This window comes from Armigeres subalbatus, chromosome 3 (assembly GCF_024139115.2).
Source record: "Armigeres subalbatus isolate Guangzhou_Male chromosome 3, GZ_Asu_2, whole genome shotgun sequence".
NCBI lineage: Eukaryota > Metazoa > Arthropoda > Insecta > Diptera > Culicidae > Armigeres > Armigeres subalbatus.
In genome coordinates, this window is record NC_085141.1 from 105773053 (window position 1) to 105794005 (window position 20953).

The 20953-nt window shown below is 40.4% G+C and overlaps 1 protein-coding gene across 1 annotated transcript in view; it reads left to right on the top strand.

Moving 5' to 3' along the window:
* Positions 1 to 8538: 8538 nt before the first annotated feature.
* The window catches only part of LOC134224009 (ankyrin-3-like), an 84616-nt gene continuing 72201 nt past the window's right edge, over positions 8539 to 20953 (top strand). The window contains exon 1 of the mRNA XM_062703254.1: positions 8539 to 8682. The gene's annotated coding sequence lies outside the window, so the exon portion shown is untranslated. The remainder of the gene's footprint in view (positions 8683 to 20953) is intronic.

A 20953-nucleotide genomic window follows, 5' to 3' on the forward strand; every position in this document is an offset into this window, starting at 1 on the left:
GAGTACCACAGTTAGGGTGACCATATGATTTTTTTTCCAAAGGAGGACAATTCACCCAAATGAATCGCCTGCTTTGAGCGTGCTTACAGCGGCACACTAGGAGTTAACTTTCTGAAATCAGTATGGCGAAAGGCATCTAAGGTTCGATTTCTCAGAATTAAGCACCTTGATCGAAAAAATATTTGGTAGGCGTAGTAGCGGACATCATCCTACATAACCGGTACCAAATAGCTTTTCATGAAAAGTTCCTAATTTTGAGAAAACCAGCGTTAGATGTCTTTCGCCATACAAATTTCTGGCGGTTAACTCTTGCTGGCTATTTTGTGCATATACTATAGCGCCTGAATGTGGCTGCGGCGGGTAGAAAATCAGCCACTGCCAATAATTCATTGTAGCAAAAAAGGAGGACATTTGGTCGAAAAGGAGGACATAAAAAAACATCGACCAATTTTTAGTTTCCAATATGATTAAGAATATTATATTTGTTAGAATTTTGCACATTAAAATGTATTGGAAGTAGTTTCTGTAAGTCGAGGCAAATACGGCATCTTCTTCTACTTCATTAACATAACATCTACAGATGGAACATTGCCGACTCTCATTAAAGTCTATATGAAGTACTAGCTAGCACCATTATTATAATGGGATTTTAGCTTCAACTTATTTTAAAACCAACAGTGAACAAATGTTGAATATCATTATGCTGGCCTTTTTACCGATGTCCATAGAATTTGAACAAGAAAAGCTTCTGAACATTTAGCGATTCGGTTGGGTCAACTGACAGCCATTTTAACACGTGTATTTTGACCCATTCCCGTTTTCCGTGTTTACAATGAATTTTGACAGATTTTGACGTAAGGTTGCTTTTTAGTTGGGCCATGAACCAACCAACGGAGTTCCAACTAAAAAGTGGCCCAAGTATTAAAATCCCAACCAGCGAATCACGACTGTAGATGATTGATCGAATATTAGGTTATATTAGAGCATCATTGATGGGCGCGAGTATTTTGATCACCTTTGCAGTTAGTCGCTCTTTTTCGTATCGGTCACTATTTTCGGTTATCAATTTGGTTGCTGTATTTCATACCGGTGATGTCTTGATGACTTTTGACAGTAAAAAAAATAGCAGCGCTCTTACCCGCTACAGTGAACGTTCGCTAATTGGGTTTTTTCTAGTTGGGGCGCTTTTTAGTTGGGGGTTCGCTAATTGGGGCAACCCAATTAAAAAGCTGCTAAACGTCAGAATGTGATGTCAAAAACGCGTTGACGTTTTGTTTCCGTGTTTGGCGGGATCGTTATTTTGTGGCGCGTAAAATTTTCCTTTGTTCAATGCAAAAAGTAAACAACATTGACGCTTGTCAAAATGCCCCAATTAGCGAACGGCATTCACTAGTTGGGGTGTGGTCGTGCCCCAATTAGCGAACGATCACTGTACCAAATTTGGTCACCTGTCAGTTGCACTACTGTTATAGCAGCGCATTTAGTAGCGACCGGTAAAGTGTCAAGTGATGAATACTGCGCTGCTAAACGATTAATACTCGCATCCGTTAATCTTGCTCTTAGGAACGAACACGAGATGCTTAGTAGACCAGTTCGACAATGCCATTGAGAATCACAATTTCACATATTCAAGATTCAAGAAACATACCATAAAAAATTCTATGGACGAGACTGTCGTAACCGGACCGTTCAGCCGTAACAATTGTTTGTTGGCTCCCACGTTCCGACTAACAGGGGCGGTTCCACCCGCTTACCCGCGTCGGAACGGAGCAATCCTCCTGCACAGAACGGTTGTTCTGTAGCTCCCACGTTCCGACCAACAGGGGCGGTGCCACCCGCTAACCCGCGTCGGAACGGAGCAGTCCTCCTGCACAGAACGGTTGTTCTGTAGCTCCCACGTTCCGACCAACAGGGGCGGTGCCACCCGCTTACCCGCGTCGGAACGGAGCAATCCTCCTGCACAGAACGGTTGTTCTGTAGCTCCCACGTTCCGACTAGCAGGGGCGGTGCCACCCGCTTACCCGCGTCGGAACGGAGCAGTCCTCCTGCACAGAACGGTTGTTCTGTAGCTCCCACGCTCCGACTAATGGGGGCGGCGCCACCCGCTTACCCATGTCAGAGCGGAGCATTCTCCATCCGGATGCTTCCAGTCAGCATCTGCCGAAAAACCCAGCCCAGCCAGCCTTGGGCTGAAAGTCTCGCTAATAAAGACACACAAAAAAACAATTCTATGGGTGAGAAGTATTCGTATTTTACTCAATCCATTTCTCACAATTCCGATATTTTTTGACACCTGTATTACTGTAACTCACGGATTTATTTTTCGATATTCACATCGAATTTATTCTAAAACACTGAGGAAAATATTTGTGATTCGAAAATAAAAAAAAAACACGAACGTGTGCAGCGTTTTATTTACGAATGGATCTCTATTGTAGTATTGTTTATTAATTTAATAATATTAAACTAGAACTTCTTCCGAAAAAGGTTATTCGACTGTTTTCTCACAATATCTAAAAAGGAGGACATTTTAGTGCAAAAGGAGGACATCTGATTTTTAATGAAAAAGGAGGACATGTCCTCCTTTAGGATACCATATGGTCACCCTAACCACAGTAAATCTCGGCACAGTAGCGGTTTAGTAACACAGAGTGCCTACCAAATAAAGTAAGGTATAAAAAATAAAAAAACAAACTTGCAACTACTCTGAGTAGAGAGTGAGTGCTAGTAATGGACCCCTTAACGACTGAAATTTACTTCAGTCCCTCCGCTAGAGCGAGCCTCTTGATAAATTGTAGTTCTGCTGCACCAGAAGACAAGCAACAGGTATCAGCAACGTGTTTCGTACATGAAACACTAGCAAAAACATTCATTTTTACTACTAAAGCAAGCATTTTAAAATGATGTAGCTAGCATGCCTATTATGGCCACCCAGGGGTCCATAATACGTAACGTCGAGTATGTTTATATACGTATTATGGTTCCCCCATTTGATTTACATGTTCCTTTCCCACATGTTCATTGTGCCTATGATGGCCCCCCCCCCCCTCTTGTGTGCTAGTAATGGACCCTTTAGTGTATTTACATTTCAAAATTAGTTAATATAACTAAATTCCTGCTTCCCAGTCCATAAAAAATGTATGGAACTCCTGTCCTGATACATAAAGAAATTCCATCCGACGGAAGTTCGCAAAAAATAGTCGATTACAGCGTTCAATTTGGGGTTTTGTGCAGGGGGTCCACTATACGCACGGGGTCCATTACTATCTCTCACTCCCTATTCGAGAGACGCGTGCTTATTATCATCTTTTGCGGTGTGCAAAGTAGGACTGGGCGACACCGATACGATATATTGGGAATCGATATTTTTGCTCCGATTTTTTTATGTGATTCATCGTTGTGATAATCGATTAATTTTGAATCTATTTCTGCCCAACGATTAATCGATTCTATAATCGACAAGAATCGTTTGTAATCGATTAGTTACTAATCGATTAATCGGGATTTTACGACATCTCTAAGAGATGTCCTAACCCAGTCAACACAAGATCGTAGATAATGTCACATAAGATGCAACAGTGAAGGCGACATACGTACTTCTCCAAACAATATCTGCGTATATCGCCTCAACTTTAGCATCTTATGTTGCATCATATACGATTTTGTGTTGACTGGGAAATTAATCGATTACTTTGATTAATCGATTCATCGTTGTGATAATCGATTAATTTTGAATCGATTACTACCCAATGATTAATCGATTCAATAATCGAGAAGAATCGAAAGTAATCGATTAGTCACTAATCGATTAATCTGGATTTCACGACATCATTAGGATGTCGAAAATTAATCAATTACATCGAAAAATCAATTAATCGTTGTAATAATCGATTAATTTTGAATCGATTCATACCCAACGATTAATAGATTCAATAATCGACAAGAACCGAGAGTAATCGATTAGTTACAAATCGATTAATCAGGAATCTCTAATGGTGACAAAAACTGGAAGGATACGATGACCAGGGCATGTTGCAAAAATGTTGGACAGCAACCCTAAAAAGATGGTGTTCGCGAGAAATGCGGATGGACCAGAAACAAAATTACTTGGCGAGCGTGGGACGCAACCGAGGATGGAGAAATGAGCCATGTAGGGTAAGGGAGGTATTTTGGACCACTTTAGGAGATGGCCGAACAATTTATCGAATGAAAGTTAGATTTTGTAATAATGCTTGATCAATTCCCTATGCAACTAAAAGTGGTGAATGCTAGATAGGTTTTGTAGGTAAAAATGTTGTAAATCCCATCGAAAGAACCAAACTATCATACATTCTGAAGATATGTAGAATTTAATTTTGATCCACCTGTTTTTATTATGGATCACTTATTTAACATATTTTGGATCACTCAAATAGTTTTGTATTGCTTGCAAAGCTATGTTACTTTTAGATTAAATCAGTAATCTCAAACAATTTCGGCGTTTTCATCCTTAAATCCTTGTTAAGCAATACATTTTTATAAGCACTCAAAAGCTTAGAACAATATCTAAGCTTAGAACTAATATCTAATTCAGTACCACTCGGTACAGCATCTTTAAAGCGAAACAAACGTGCTGTCCATGGCTGTGATGTATGCACCTGGTGACTCCTACCCTGCCATATTTTTTATGTAGTTTGCCAGATCTGTTCCATTTGCTTCTTCTTCTTCTTCTTCTTCAATGGCTCTACATTCCAACTGGAACTTGGCCTGCTTTTCAACTTAGTATTCTATTAGCATTTTCTCAGTTATTAATTGAAAGCTTTTCTATGCCCGCCATTGCATGAGTATGTATCTTGTGTGGCAAGTACAATGGATACACTATGCCCAGGGTGTCGAGAAAGTTTCCAACCCGAAAACATCCTAGACCGGACCGAGAATCGAACTCGCCATCTCCGGATTGGCAATCCTACGCCTTTGCTCGCAAGGCTACTGGAGACCCCTGTTCCATTTGCATTGATAGTAAAGAGTTGCTCGTTTCTTACTTGCTCCTTGCACATTCTTTTTTCAATCGAAACATAATCATAGAACGTGGAACTCTGTTGCATTGGTAAGCAGCACGGACGGAGAGCGGTAATTTATAAATGCGGTATGAACAGTAATTTATGAATGGTTTGATACTAGAGAAACAAATGGTTGGTAAAAACAAAAGTTTAAAAGATCTAGAACATAAAAAGAAGATATGTCGAAGATATGTTCGTTTCAATGAAAAATGAACCTATTTTGGACATGCAGAATACTGCTTTCAAACTTACAATGTTTTGCTCGAGATATGAAACTGCTTCAATTAGATTTTAATAAGTCAACAACATCATTCACATGTTTTAAATAAATGTACAAATAAACTTATAGCTCTTCAACCGTCTAAGACGAGTTGAGTAACCTCCATTTAATTCCACCAATTATTTCGATATCTTTGCAGATACGTATTTCGACCACAACTGTGTGGTCGTCTTCAGTGTCTCGTACTTGACTCGATAAAAAGGCTTAAAATATTTTTTTTCTGAAAATTACAGCTCTTGACAGTTGACTTCAATTTTACAATGTCGTCTTGGTTTTGGTCTAATCCAGCAGGAATGGGTAAATGCTTGAAAATATTCTTAATAATTGCTATATTTTATAAGAAACAAATGCAGGAGATTCCTTATGGATAGTTTCTTTGTGCAATAAAATATAAATGTTGCATGTTTTATTTAGTTTTGATTTATATAAATGTAAAAATCTGCTAGGTGGTCCAAAATATGAGCCCGGTCCAAAATACACCCGTTACCCTATTGAACCGTGTATTGTGGCGTCAAATTGGTGATTCTGTCTAGATGTGCTTAATAAATTAATCAATGCCTTAAAAAGCCTGCCAAAAGCCTGCCGTTATTCATCAAAGCTAATCTACAGCATTAACAAAACGTTGAAAAACTGCATGTCAGCTGCATTCAATTTGATATTCATAATTTACTGCGTAAGACATCCCTAGTAACATTTTGATTTTTTGATGGTTTTATAACCCTCTTGAGGAGTAAATTATGGTCTTCAAGAGCGTTATTAAGCTTGAAATGTTACTTGGGATTTCATCAAATTGTTAACAATTTATTTAATTCAACTCAGATGAACCCTTGTTGATGACTCAAATGAACTTAAACCTCGTTATTCAGATAAATGTCTGCAGCATAAACTTAGGGTGCCTTTTGAAAGTACACAGTTAAGGTTCAGAAATTTACAAAACATTTACAATACAAATACATCTATAAAAAATGTTGCGAAGTGCGAAATGAGGATTGAACACTCTTATCGATTTTTCTGAGCTCTGGCGTCGTGAGCATAGCGGAGATGAAAAGCAACACCCGTACCTAACCGATAGCAACATCAGCTGTCGTCGTAGCCATCCTCCGGTAGCCATTCGCCAATGTCAGTGTGGACACGTGCTTCAATTACCGGTTCACTAAGCAAACATCAGTGCAGGATTCATCAGCGTCACCTTAGGGAAATTGAAATTAGTGGTCCGTGCTGTAGCTGCCGACCGCAGACCGACGGGTGTGCAAGTGCGGTTAGATACTAATTTTAGATCTGTGTTTTTATTAACTCTGCGATTTGCAATGCGGTTATGTGATTCCGAATCTCAGACTCCGAATAGCCCACATTACAATGTTGTTTTACGTTTCTTCCTATACTTATGATTGTTTTACATTGCTTCAAAAAGTCATATTTGCAAAATATGCACAAAGGATTTAAAGCTACATTCTCCCAGATTTAAAAATGGTATCTTACGTTAAAAACCTCGAACTTGGTTACTGCAGAAGTGCTTATGAACAATAAGCTGCGAAGCGGTAGCATCTCAGTTAGTGATATGATGCCATCAAAGAAAAAATAAAAGTATATTAGCAATAATTAATAATAGTAATAACACAAAACAGATAGACAACATAGAACAAATTACAGTTTTCAAAAACAACTCACTGCGTATCAACAGTACTAACAATCGACGAACGGGAGGGCCCGTATACCCAGGGGGAAAGAAAACGATAGAAAAGCATGCCATGCTGCTCTGTCTCATGTTCGTTGTTCAGTAAAGCTTGACTTCCACCAGTAGGTTCGCTAGTGTTCCGAAATCGAAGATGAACCACATTTCATAGCAATGATGCATATATGTTATGTGGTAATGATATTAACTCATGTTAGTAGGGGCCTTCCTTAGCCGTGTGGTACGATGCTACAAAGCAAAACCATGCTGAAAGTTTCTGGGTTCGGTTCCCGATCTAGTTTAGGAAATTTTCGGAATGGAACTTTTCTCGACTTCACTAGTCTCACGGATGCAAAAATGGTAACTTGGCTTTGAAATCTCGCAGTTATTAACTGTGGAAGTGCGAATGCACACTGAGCTGCGAGGCGGCGATGTCCCAGTTGGGACATAAGCCAATAAGAATGAGAATATTACCTTACACAGAAAAAAATAATGAAAATTAAACGACATGTAAAACAATGTCTAATGTAAAAATATACTACCCAGGTAACCAGTAAGCACTAATAAAGCATTTTAGTGGCACCAATAATAAGCCCTATAGTCGCCTTTAATGCTATTTTAATGCAGGTATTGGCTTCTTAAATGCTTTATCCTACATTATCGATAAAGTAGAACTAATTGCATTGCACTTCACGAAAATCAACAAGCTATTATAAGATTGTGTCTCTCATGATTGCTTTGAGAATGCTTATTTAGAACAGCCATGTTTTCGAATTGTTCATATACAGCATGGAGCATATGCAATGCAAGTTTAATGCTGCTATAGTGCATTCTTTAATGCTTATTGGTTACCTGGGTAATCGATCGTCTTCCGATCTGCGGTATTTATATATAGTAGCAGCAACAGTATTATAAGCGCAGTTATCCCATGTAGCTATTGTGATCAACATGATTCAACCATAGTAACAGTAGATGCATAAGTACTAGAATGCTAATGGCGCTGTTAGCAATAAACATGTTTTTCCAATAATGGTTTTATTATGTCAAATATGACCGTTAATTGTGTGTCATGTTGTAGAGAATGTTTTGTTTTGTCAACCACATTAATTTGACACTTTAAGTACCGGTACTTTAGCTGCCAGGCAGCAGCAAACTACATGTTGGTCATGCGATTTGAAGAGACATTAGCAATCATATCATCATTACAACCCGTGCATTTTATGGAACATTTCAAACCCTTCGTTTTTTTCTGCCATTTGCATTGAGCTTCAGCAGATTGGAAACCTCTGGTATAGTTCATTCAAGCAAATTTGGGTGCTACTTTCCTCGAACAGTGGTCTTTGTTGCAATATACTCATCTGGTCCCCATCCGGACCAGTTGCTGTTCGAGATGTAACACTAGACGAGTACCGATCACTGGTGCGTGCGTCTCATGTTATTGTTGCTCACCGTATTAATCGACTCGGTCAACTAATGAACTGTTACGTATGTGGCGTCCATTTGTCCAAGAAACGGCGCAACAGTTTGTTTCACTCCGCCGCCGTTGGTGCGCCCGTCTAGACGAGACGTGATTCGTGAGCTCGGATCTAAGAATAGCTCGAATCACACTCGCACAGCCATCCCTTTCGACGGATTTCAGTACGACCTGTACCGCGAACGATTCGTGTCACGAAAATCACCCATCGGGAACGGTAGGACGCGGATTTTCTTTTCTTTTGGCATTAGAGTGGAAATCATCGCAGTACCACCGGTGACGCGGATGGTGTGAAGTGAAGTTAATTGAAAAAGGCATTCGACGGGAAACTACGGAATGTGACCTGAAAGGCCGTGACCAAACGCGCAGAGTATTTTACGATCGTCTTCGGCATGGGGGGTGTGCTGACGAGTGTTACGCTGTTATTTTTGAGCGATCAATGAAGAATGCTAACAAATGCTTTGTGTTTTTATCTTCTTGTAAAAAAAGGATGTGACATCAGACCTTGGACTTCGGATTTTGTTGATCATTACATCGTGTTCAATCGTTTTCATGACGTTTTAAAGCGTTCGTGTAAGACATACAGAAGCGGAATGCTCTATTTCTGCTTATGAAAATTTCCCAAATGAAATAAATTATGATTATATTTTTGTCTGTACTGATCTTTATTGAAGTTTCTTCAGGTTCTCTATTGGTAGGCAACATTTGCTGCATGAAGACCAATATATCCCAAAGCTACGTCTTGAACCTTGAATTTCTTTCGAAATAACAAACATGAACATAGAAAGATCAACGTTTTGCTGGAAAATTATGATGCTTCACGAAATATTCCAAGAATTCCCCGAAAAAAATGGATGATGTTTCTAAAGAAACTACAGTTTCCTCGAGGATTTTTTTTCAAGTTCATGCAGAGAATTGCGGACTTCTTAAGGAAACTCGTCCAAAATTCACTGGGAATTTAGTCAAAATTCCTTTGCCATTTTTTTTAAATTTCATTGTAACACTCTTCACAATTTCAAAATTACGTTTCTAAAAACTTCCATTGAGAACTTCTTCTGATTTTTCTTGGGAAATTCTTCATATTTTTCTTGCGGAACTCTTTCGAATTTCCTTGGGAGACTCATTCAAATTTTCACAAGAAATAAATTCAATGTTCCTTAATTTTCATTCCAATTTATTCGGAAAATTCATTTGAATTTCATTGCAAAATGTATTCTAATTTTTTCGAGAAATTCATTTTAACTTTCTCGTGAAATTCATTCAAAATTCTTCGAGAAATTCATCCAAGTTTCTTTGGAAAATTCATCTGAATTTCCTTGGGAAATTCATCCGAATTATCTTGATTCAGTGTTCAGTAAAATATTTACATGGTAAAATCATCCGAATATCTTTTGGAAATCGGATAATTCTTCCGAACATCGGAATTTCCTCGGAAAGTGTAATCAAATTTTCTCGAGAAATTCGCCTGAATTTATTCGCAAAAATTCATCCATTTTTTTCCCGAGAAAATTTGTGCAATTTCATTTGAATTTCTTCGGGAAACGCATTGTAATTTTCTCAGACTATTCATTCAAATTTTCTCGGGAAATTTCTTCAGGAAAGATAAATTTTCTGAATTACTTTCCTTGAAATTTTAAGAGTAATCTATTTAATTTTATTTCATTGCGAATTCTTCTTCGAACTTTTTCTAATGAGAAAATATTAAACAAAAAACAGAAAAATGGCATAATTCATAATTGTTTTAAAAATGAGTCTGAAACGGTCAACATAAAAATATTGAATCTATACCATTTCGTAGAAAGATATTTCATCAAATGACATTTGGTCGAAAGGACATTACGTCGAATGAACATTTAGTTGAAGGGACATTTATTCGAAGAGACATTTAGTCGAAAAAGAGTTTTTAGTCCACTTACCACTAGAGGCGTAGGACATTTGGTCGATTGACGTTTGGTCGAAATGACACTACGTCGAATGGACATTTAATCGAAATCAGATATTGGAATGAAGAATCTTCGTACCTTAAAAGCGGATTTTCGAATGAATAATCTTGGTACAGTTTGTTGAATGATGTTCCGTTGAATGAATATTTGAAGAAAAAAGAACTAGTCAAAAATAATTAAAAAATAAATTATTTATTGCGATGTTTCGAAAAGTCACATACTTAATGCTCCAATATTGTCCAAAGAATGATAGGTTCATAAAGATAGTAGGAAAACGGTGAATATTCTTGTCAGGATATTATATTTGGTGAACCCTTCTAACCAACTATAAAGAAACTATATCACCTGGTTAAAAGATATTAAGTCGAACGATGTTTCGTCAAATGACTGACCATTTGATCATTTGGTCAAAATTAAATTTTCGGCCAATAATTATCGAATTATGGCTGGAAGTGAAATTTATACTAAACTAATTATCGTATAAATATTGAGTGAAAGAAAGAGTATGAATGAATAGAATAAGAAAACCATTTCCATTCGACCAAATGTCCCTTCGACTAAACGTCGTTTCGACGAAATGTGATTTGACCAAATGTCATTCGACTAATGTCAATCGACGAAATGTTTCAAAGCCCACTACGATGAAGTATTGGCGAAATAACATTGACATCATTGGTTTTTGAGCTTGTACCGAAAAATAGAATGGAGGGTATTTGTCTATAATTTCACTTTGTATGCGTTACGTAGGTGTGTTACGTATTAATCTATCAAGAAATCTCTTTAATTATTAAATAAAATGTATGGTATTTGAAACAAATTCACTTTGACATTGAAAATATAATTATAACAAATGATATGATATGGAATTATGCCCATTTTTCTGATTTGTTTCAAAGAAACAAATGATTTTTATTGAGGAACATATAGAAGCATGTACAAAAAAATCTTCTCAGAAAAGCAAAAACGTAAAAATTGAAAGGGATTTCAAAAATTTCTTCAGTAGAAGCTAGATAGCAAATGTGAGCATGTTTTGGGACACTAATAGATCACTTGTATGCATATATGTGTGCGTATGTGTACAAATTCTGAAATTTACTAGCATAAAAATCTCGCTCATTTTTAAGGTATTGAACAAGTTTAGTTTTACCAAATTAGGCATCCATAAGGTGAAATATATGTTATTATTGAACGCTATTGAGTTTCGCTCAGATCAATGACTGATTTAGTTAGTTCTGGATTAATTAATATCGAGGTCTCTGGAAATTACAGGTACAATATATGCAACCAGCGTTACGATAGTTGCTAACCATGTCACAATAGTTATTCAATCCGACGAGCGCCTTATAGATAGGCAGCATGAAGTACAGTACGTTATCATTTTATAAGTTGTCACTCAACCCAAGACATCCGCCTTTGGGTAGGCAATTATTTTGTCACTTTCACGGTAAATCGCCGTGGGAAGCTGAGTAGTTTTATCTCGTTTTAAATACTGGAGTCTGGAAAAAAAATTCCTTATAACTAAGGAAGGGTCAAAATCTCACTGTAGGTGGATTAATCTGGGTTTTTTCTGTAGGTTTCCTTTTTTGGCAATAGTCTACCAAAGTCTCCAGTAGTTTTCGTTTGCTCTGGTAAAAAATCGTCATTAGCTTCCGTATTCGTTTGTTCCACTGCTGATTGAACTTCCGCGCGTCCACATCCATGTATCTTGTGGATTATTTATTCAAATTTAACAAAAAATCTATTCACGAATTATCTATTTTACTAAATGACCTACCTTGAAATTTCCATTCGACTAAATGTTCTTACGACTATATGTCAATTCGACCACATGTACATTCGACTAAATGATCATTCGACTAATAATGATCATTCGATTAAATGATCATTCGACTAAATGTCCATTCGACCAAATGGTCGAATAACATTTAGTCGAAAGGACATTTGGTCGAAGAGACATATGATAGAAGAGACATATGATCAGACCTTAAAATATTCATCTTCATGAAGCAACTTCGGTCCGAATTTTGACGAACATCGCATGCATATTCAAAACATAGAATGACATAGTCAGACGACTACTCCACGAACTCATTCATTCGACTGTCACTGGATGTGTTTACTATGTGCAAAAAAAATATATAATTAGCATTGTTTATGTTGATGTTAACCGCTCAAAGTGCCTCGTGGATGAAAATCGGATTCAGTCCTGTGTGATAAATCACTCATTTGAAACGTGTTCAGATTTCAGATAATTTATCAATTTGTAAAATGTGCATAAATATTCAAAGACTAATATTCAACTGAATATTGACTGTCCAGAGCCGACTATGAATGTGTCGGAAGTGAACTGACAAATGAAGAAAAATGGACTTCACTAAAAAATTTCGATTATTTTACACTCTGCATATGATAGAAGAGGCATTTGGTCGAATGGACATTTAGTCGAAAAGACATTTGGTCGAATGAAAATTTAGTCGAATGTTGAAAGTGAATTTCAGCCGGTAAAAGATAATTTAGTAAAATGGATAATGCGTCAATAGATTTTTGGTTAAATATGAATAAATAATCCACAAGAGACATGGATTAACTGATTAGAGGAATTAAGTGGTCGGGAAGAGGTTCAATCATTAGCGAAAGGAACGAATGCGGAAGCTAATGAGGTAATAATTTTTCACCTGAGCAAACAGAAACTCTTGAAACCTATAAAAATAGCAAAATATTAGGTACTGATGGTGAAATACGCTTTATTCTATTTTTCGGCACAAGATCAAAATCCAATGATATGAATGTTATTTTGCCAATACTTCATCGTAGTCAGCTTTGGAACATTTCGTTGATTGACATTTAGTCGAATGACATTTGGGTAAATGACGTTTTGTTGAAGGGACATTTGGTCGAATGTAAATAGTTTTCTAATTCTTTTCATTGATACTCTTTCTTTCACTTAATATTAATACCATAATTAGTTCAGTATAAAATTCACTTCAAACCATAGTTCGTTAATTATTGGCCGAAAATTCAATTTCGACCGAATGGTCATATGATCTAATGTCTTTCTGACCAAGTGTCATTTGAGGTTTCGTCAAATGACACTTGGTCGGAAAAACATTGGACTCGAGGAGCTGTAGCCCATCAAGTATCAAGCGTCATTCGACTAAATGTATAGATTCGAAATTCGAAATGGTATAGATTCGTGCTGAGTCGATTGGTACTCAGCTCGACGAATTGAGGTGAAGTCTCACTCTAGCTCTAGCTCACGCAACAGATTGCATTCGACGGAACATTCTGTTTTCTATTGAAAATTGGCTGAAAATTGGTGAAAAAGTTTAGCTCACGTTTTTGCCATTTATGATTAACCGATTTGCTTTCAACATGTTACATTCGACGGGGAATCCTATTACAAATGGGCAAGATCGGACTACATGCGCATTTCTCACTTGTCGATTCTCGTTTTCAACTTAGCACTTTCGACTTTTTTTAATTACTTTTTGCTTACCACTTCTCACTTCTCTCAATTTTCGCTTCTTGATTTTCATTTCCCATCTCTCATTTACCACTATTGACTTCTCTATTGCTAGTGGTAAGCTATTAAAGTCCCGAGCAGCGCAAGTCAGGCAAAAATGGTTACAGCAACTTGATTGTTACTGTTCAGTGGTCACACATGAGTTCCAGTAACCTTCATGGAATATTTGTGCCACTAGTGTCTTCCTTCTCATTTATCATCTTTGATTACCTATTTCTTACTTCTCTATTGCCATTTAACACTTTTCACATCTCATTTTTAAATTACCAACATTTAAAAACATCTCTTTTTCAAATTTGTTTTCTCACTTCTCATTTCTATAACTTTTCCTCCTCATTTATCCATTATAGCAGCGGTTCTCAACCTGCGCCAGGCCCAGGGGGTACCTCGGACAAAAATGCATGATGGCGGATTTTAATCAATTTCAATCAAAACCTATTGATAAAGTTTTGATATATGTATATTCTTTTTATTTCAAAATATTGTATACATAATATGCATGGCGATCAGTAACTTAAATACCATTGCATTCTTCTCTTCACAACCACCACAGTGGATGAAGGGCTGTGGGACAAAAGATTAAAATGACAGAACGGCGAATGAACACATTTTAAAAATTTTCTATGCAATCTACCTGATAGAAACAAAATTTTGAACGACATGTTAAGAATATGCTTCTGAACTAAAATTTAGAGCCAACAAGTTCGGAAGCCTCAATTTGAGAGACATAAAGTTTTTTTTTCGAAAAGCTCAGTTGCTTCGTTGCAAGAGGATTGGAAGCATCCTTCTATAGCTCCTTTCAAGAGGCCCGGAAGCCTCCTTTCAAGAGGCCCGGAAGCCTCCTTTCAAGAGGCCCGGAAGCCTCCTTTCAAGAGGCCCGGAAGCCTCCTTTCAAGAGGCCCGGAAGCCTCCTTTCAAGAGGCCCATGAACCTCATTTCAAGAGGCCAGGATGCCTCTTTTCAAGAGGCCCGGAAGCCTCCTTTCAAGAGGCCCGGAAGCCTCCTTTCAAGAGGCCCGGAAGCCTCCTTTCAAGAGGCCCGGAAGCCTCCTTTCAAGAGGCCCGGAAGCCTCCTTTCAAGAGGCCCGGAAGCCTCCTTTCAAGAGGCCCGGAAGCCTCCTTTCAAGAGGCCCGGAAGCCTCCTTTCAAGAGGCCCGGAAACCTCCTTTCAAGAGGCCCGGAAACCTCCTTTCAAGAGGCCCGGAAGCCTCCTTTCAAGAGGCCCGGAAGCCTCCTTTCAAGAGGCCCGGAAGCCTCCTTTCAAGAGGCCCGGAAGCCTCCTTTCAAGAGGCCCGGAAGCCTCCTTTCAAGAGGCCCGGAAGCCTCCTTTCAAGAGGCCCGGAAGCCTCCTTTCAAGAGGCCCGGAAGCCTCCTTTCAAGAGGCCCGGAAGCCTCCTTTCAAGAGGCCCGGAAGCCTCCTTTCAAGAGGCCCGGAAGCCTCCTTTCAAGAGGCCCGGAAGCCTCCTTTCAAGAGGCCCGAAGCCTCCTTTCAAGAGGCCCGAAGCCTCCTTTCAAGAGGCCCGGAAGCCTCCTTTCAAGAGGCCCGGAAGCCTCCTTTCAAGAGGCCCGGAAGCCTCCTTTCAAGAGGCCCGGAAGCCTCCTTTCAAGAGGCCCGGAAGCCTCCTTTCAAGAGGCCCGGAAGCCTCCTTTCAAGAGGCCCGGAAGCCTCCTTTCAAGAAGCCCGGAAGCCTCCTTTCAAGAGGCCCGGAAGCCTCCTTTCAAGAGGCCGGAAGCCTCCTTTCAAGAGGCGCCGACGCCTCCTTTCAAGAGGCCCGGAAGCCTCCTTTCAAGAGGCCCGGAAGCCTCCTTTCAAGAGGCCCGGAAGCCTCCTTTCAAGAGGCCCGGAAGCCTCCTTTCAAGAGGCCCGGAAGCCTCCTTTCAAGAGGCCCGGAAGCCTCCTTTCAAGAGGCCCGGAAGCCTCATTCCAAGAGGCCAGGAAGCCTCCTTTCCGGCCGGAAGCTTCCTTTCAAGAGGCCTGGAAGCCTCCTTTCAAGAGGCCCGGACGCCTCCTTTCAAGAGGCCCGGAAGCCTCCTTTCAAGAGGCCCCGGAGCCTCATTTCAGGAGGCTTGGAAGCCTCCTTTCAAGAGGCCCGGAAGCCTCCTTTCAAGAGGCCCGGAAGCCTCCTTTCAAGAGGATCGGAAGCCTCCTTGCAAGAGGCTCGGAAGCCTCCTTTCAAGAGGCCCGGAAGCCTTCTTCCAAAGGCCCGGAAGCCTCCTTTCAAGAGGCCCGGAAGCCTCCTTTCAAGAGGCCCGGAAGCCTCCTTTCAAGAGGCCCGGAAGCCTCCTTTCAAGAGGCCCGGAAGCCTCCTTTCAAGAGGCCCGGAAGCCTCCTTTCAAGAGGCCCGGAAGCCTCCTTTCAAGAGGCCCGAAGCCTCCTTTCAAGAGGCCCGGAAGCCCCCTTTCAAGAGGCCCGCAGCCCCCCTTTCAAGAGGCCCGAAACCTCCTTTCAAGAGGCCCGGAAGCCTCCTTTCAAGAGGCCCGGAAGCCTCCTTTCAAGAGGCCCGGAAGCCTCCTTTCAAGAGGCCCGGAAGCCTCCTTTCAAGAGGCCCGGAAGCCTCCTTTCAAGAGGCCCGGAAGCCTCCTTTCAAGAGGCCCGGAAGCCTCCTTTCAAGAGGATCGGAAGCCTCCTTTCAAGAGGATCGGAAGCCTCCTTTCAAGAGGCCCGGAAGCCTCCTTTCAAGAGGCCCGGAAGCCTCCTTTCAAGAGGCCCGGAAGCCTCCTTTCAAGAGGCCCGGAAGCCTCCTTTCAAGAGGCCCGGAAGCCTCCTTTCAAGAGGCCCGGAAGACTCCTTTCAAGAGTGCCGGAAGCCTCCTTTCAAGAGGGCCGGAAGCCTCTTTTCAAGAGGCCAGGAAGCCTCCTTTCCGGCCGGAAGCTTCTCTCAAGAGGCCCGGAAGCCTCCTTTCAGGAGGCCCGGAAGCCTCCTTTCAAGAGGCCCGGAAGCCTCCTTTTAAGAGCCCAGGAAGCCTCCTTTCAAGAGGCCCGGAAGCCTCCTTTCAAGAGGCCCGCAAGCTTCCTTTCAAGAGGCCCGGAAGGCTCCTTTCAAGAGACCCAGAAGCTTCCTTTCAAGAGGCCCGGAAGCTTCCTTTCAAGAGGCCCGGAAGGCTCCTTTCAAGAGGCCCAGAAGCTTCCTTTCAAGAGGCCCGGAAGTCTCCTTTCAAGAAGCCCGGAATCCTCCTTTCAAGAGGCCCGGAAGCCTCCTTTCAAGAGGCCCGGAAGCCTCCTTTCAAGAGGCCCGGAAGCCTCCTTTCAAGAGGCCCGGAAGCCTCCTTTCAAGCGGCCCGGAAGCCTCCTTTCAAGAGGCCCGGCAGACTCCTTTCATGAGGCCCGGCAGCCTCCTTTCAAGACGCCGCCACGCCTCCTTTCAAGACGCCCGGACGCCTCCTTTCAAGAGGCCCGGAAGCCTCCTTTCAAGAGGCCCGGAAGCCTCCTTTCAAGAGGCCCGGAAGCCTCCTTTCAAGAGGCCCGGAAGCCTCCTTTCAAGAGGCCCGAAGCCTCCTTTCAAGAGGCCCGGAAGCCTCCTTTCAAGAGGCCCGGAAGCCTCCTTTCAAGAGGCCCGGAAGCCTCCTTTCAAGAGGCCTGGAAGCCTCCTTTCAAGAGGCCTGGAAGCCTCCTTTCAAGAGGCTTGGAAGCCTCCTTTCAAAAGGCCCGGAAGCCTCCTTTCAAGAAGCCCGGAAGTTTCATTTTAAGAGGCCTGGAAGCTTCCTTTCAAGAGGCCTGGAAGCCTCCTTTCAAGAGGCCTGGAAGCCTCCTTTCAAGAGGCCCGGAAGCCTCCTTTCAAGAGGCCCGGAAGCCTCCTTTCAAGAGGCCCGGAAGCCTCCTTTCAAGAGGCCCGGAAGCCTCCTTTCAAGAGGCCCGGAAGCCTCCTTTCATGAGGCCCGGAAGCCTCCTTTCAAGAGGCCCGGAAGCCTCCTTTCAAGAGGCCCGGAAGCCTCCTTTCAAGAGGTCCTGAAGCCTCTTTTCAAGAGGCCAGAAGCCTCCTTTCAAGAGGCCAGGAAGCCTCCTTTCAAGAGGCCCGGAAGCCTCCTTTCAAGAGGCCCGGAAGCCTCCTTTCAAGAGGCCCGGAAGCCTCCTTTCAAGAGGCCCGGAAGCCTCCTTTCAAGAGGCCCGGAAGCCTCCTTTCAAGAGGCCCGGAAGCCTCCTTTCAAGAGGCCCGGAAGCCTCCTTTCAAGAGGCCCAGAGCCTCCTTTCAAGAGGCCCAGGAAGCCTCCTTTCAAGAGGCTTGGAAGCCTCCTTTCAAGAGGCTCGGAAGCCTCCTTTCAAGAGGCCCGGAAGCCTCCTTTCAAGAGGCCCGGAAGCCTCCTTTCAAGAGGCCCGGAAGCCTCCTTTCAAGAGGACCGGAAGCATCCTTTCAAGAGGCCCGGAAGTCTCCTTTCAAGAGGCCCGGAAGCGTCCTTTCAAGAGGCCCGGAAGCGTCCTTTCAAGAGGCCCGGAAGCCTCCTTTCCAGAGGCCCGGAAGCCTCCTTTCAAGAGGCCCGGAAGCCTCCTTTCAAGAGGCCCGGAAGCGGAAGAGGAGGTACCTCAATTGATGCAAAAGTCCGAAAGGGTACCTCTCAAGAAAAAAGTTGAGAACCGCTGCATTACAGAATAGAGTGAGGCAAGATTACGCTCTTAGATTTTATTCGAACATGTAGCCCTTAAAAAGCAAGCCTCTATATTTTGACGATTCGTATACTCTTCCTGTATGTGAAAAATAATGAAATGATTGAAATTCGTTTTGGTAGAACCCTTAATGCAAGATACTTGAAAAACGTAGCTTACCCCACCAGTGGGGTACGAGCACGCTTCAGAGGAGTACGCAACTTTCCAATCATGTGTTTTAAGTATATAATAACACAATATATTATGGAATGTCTATAAATTACGTTAATCTGAAAAGAGGAGATGGATCTCAGAAATGTGAACTTCCATACGAATAAAACATTGCTTTCTTTATACAAAGAACGGGAGAGGATCGTATGTATGGATCGTCATCGAATTAAAAACAAGTAAATCACTTCAAGAAAAAAAAAACAAATTAGTTTTTTCCGTGCCTTATTTTATATATTTATTTATCAGCGAACGAATTCATTCTTCTTTCACCTTGTATGAAACGATGCAAAAATAATTTCATCATTGAAATATGAACCGGAAGATCCGTTATAACTCCTCGTAAAGGGACGAGCCAGCCTTAGACTGAAAGTTTCATTAGGATTAAAAATTCCTTCCCATCCAGAAGCAAAGAAATTGGTTGAATTCGTTTTGCAGATACGATACTCAATGATAAACCTATTCAAAAGAAGTTTAATTCAAAACCAAGTGTGTAATAACATAAAATTGATCGGCGAGTTCTGATGACTAGGGTAACCGTACCCTTAGTACCTTTACCGTACCCCGTGCTTTAAATATCCAGTCAAATAAAACTTATCCCAAGATTTTGCCCGAAAAACTATTGAAAACAATGATTTTCCTCAATAAAATTGACTCCCTTGCACCTATAGTAGTGCAACTGTACCAATAGTGGTGAGTCCCATAAGAAATCAATGGATAGCACCACTATGGGAACCAAAATTAATTTTTACCGCCACTAAAGGAACAGTGTACCCATTAGTGGTGCAAGCAATATTTGGTAGTTGTTGATGTTAAATGACATCAATCTCATTTTTGTTAACAAATTTATTAGTATATCTATTGGCTGAGATATTAAAGCTGTAAATTTCCCATAGTTACCAATAAAAAAAAATATTTTTTTGGTGGATCATCTAATACCTCCACTATTGGTACCGTTACCCTACCATCAAAAAGCCTAAATAAATCCAAGTAGCACGAAATTTGTTGCCTCGGTGATGTGTCCATTTCCTGTAGCTTATTGATTTCTATAAGAATCTAGGAAGCAAAATAAAACACATCGATTTGGATTTGTTTCTGGCTGAAATGCCGTGATAATCAAAATAGGGGCAAAACGTGCTCTGCATAGCCAATATGTCCGTCCGTCCATGGTTTCGATATACGTGGAAGGACTTATTTACATCGTTCGGGTCGGAGAGTTAAGATATACCTTTGCGGCGTTATGTTTCAAGAAACAATGTAGAACATTTTGAACTAAAATAAAATTCCCCCTAAAAATAGGAATTTTCCATAAAAAATTAAGAAATTTCCAATGAAGAAATCAAGGTATGAGAGATAAATAAATTTAAATTTTCCACAAATAATGCGAAATTTTTATTTTTAGGAATTTTCCACTAAACAAAAATAAATTAGCACTATTAAAAGCAAAAATTGCAATTACAAAAGATGAATTTTCCATAAAGAAATCCAAATGTTCCACGCAAAAATACAAAATTTCCATAAATAAATAATTATTAGCAATAAACAATTTTCTACAAAATAAATATTTTTTTCCACAAAAAAATTAAAACTTTCCCCGAAAAAATCAATAAAGAAAAAGCAATGAAAAATATGAAAATTTCCATAAAAAAATATAAAAAGCAATAGAACTGAGCATTTTTCCATAGATGATCTTTAGCTGCGATAAAAATATTTATTTTGAGGAAAATTTTGTAAATGTTTATTGCTAATATTGATTTATTTATGGAAATTTTGTATTTTTTTGTGTAACACTTTGATTTCTTCATGGAAATATCTCTTTTATAATTGCAATTTTTGCTTTTAAAAGTGCTAACTGCGTATATGTAGCACTTTTTAAACATTTCACAACACTGAACATGTGTGCTAACCGCTCAAAGCTCTAGTTCTATTGTGAAAATTCTCAACTGTTTATAGAAATTTTGCATTATTTGTGGAAATTTTATATTTATTGATTGCTCATACCCTGATTTTTTATATTGCCAATTTCCTAATGTTTTATGGAAAATTTCTAATTTTTCGTGGAAATTTTATTTTGCTGCCAACACTTTGCCACTTTCATTATTTAAAAAATTCTGAAAAAAAAATCGATGAGATTGACATTAAATAAAATTTGTAATGTTCTGATTCCGAAGGGGATCAAGGAGATAAAACACTTTTTAGCCTTCAATTCTTAGCAAA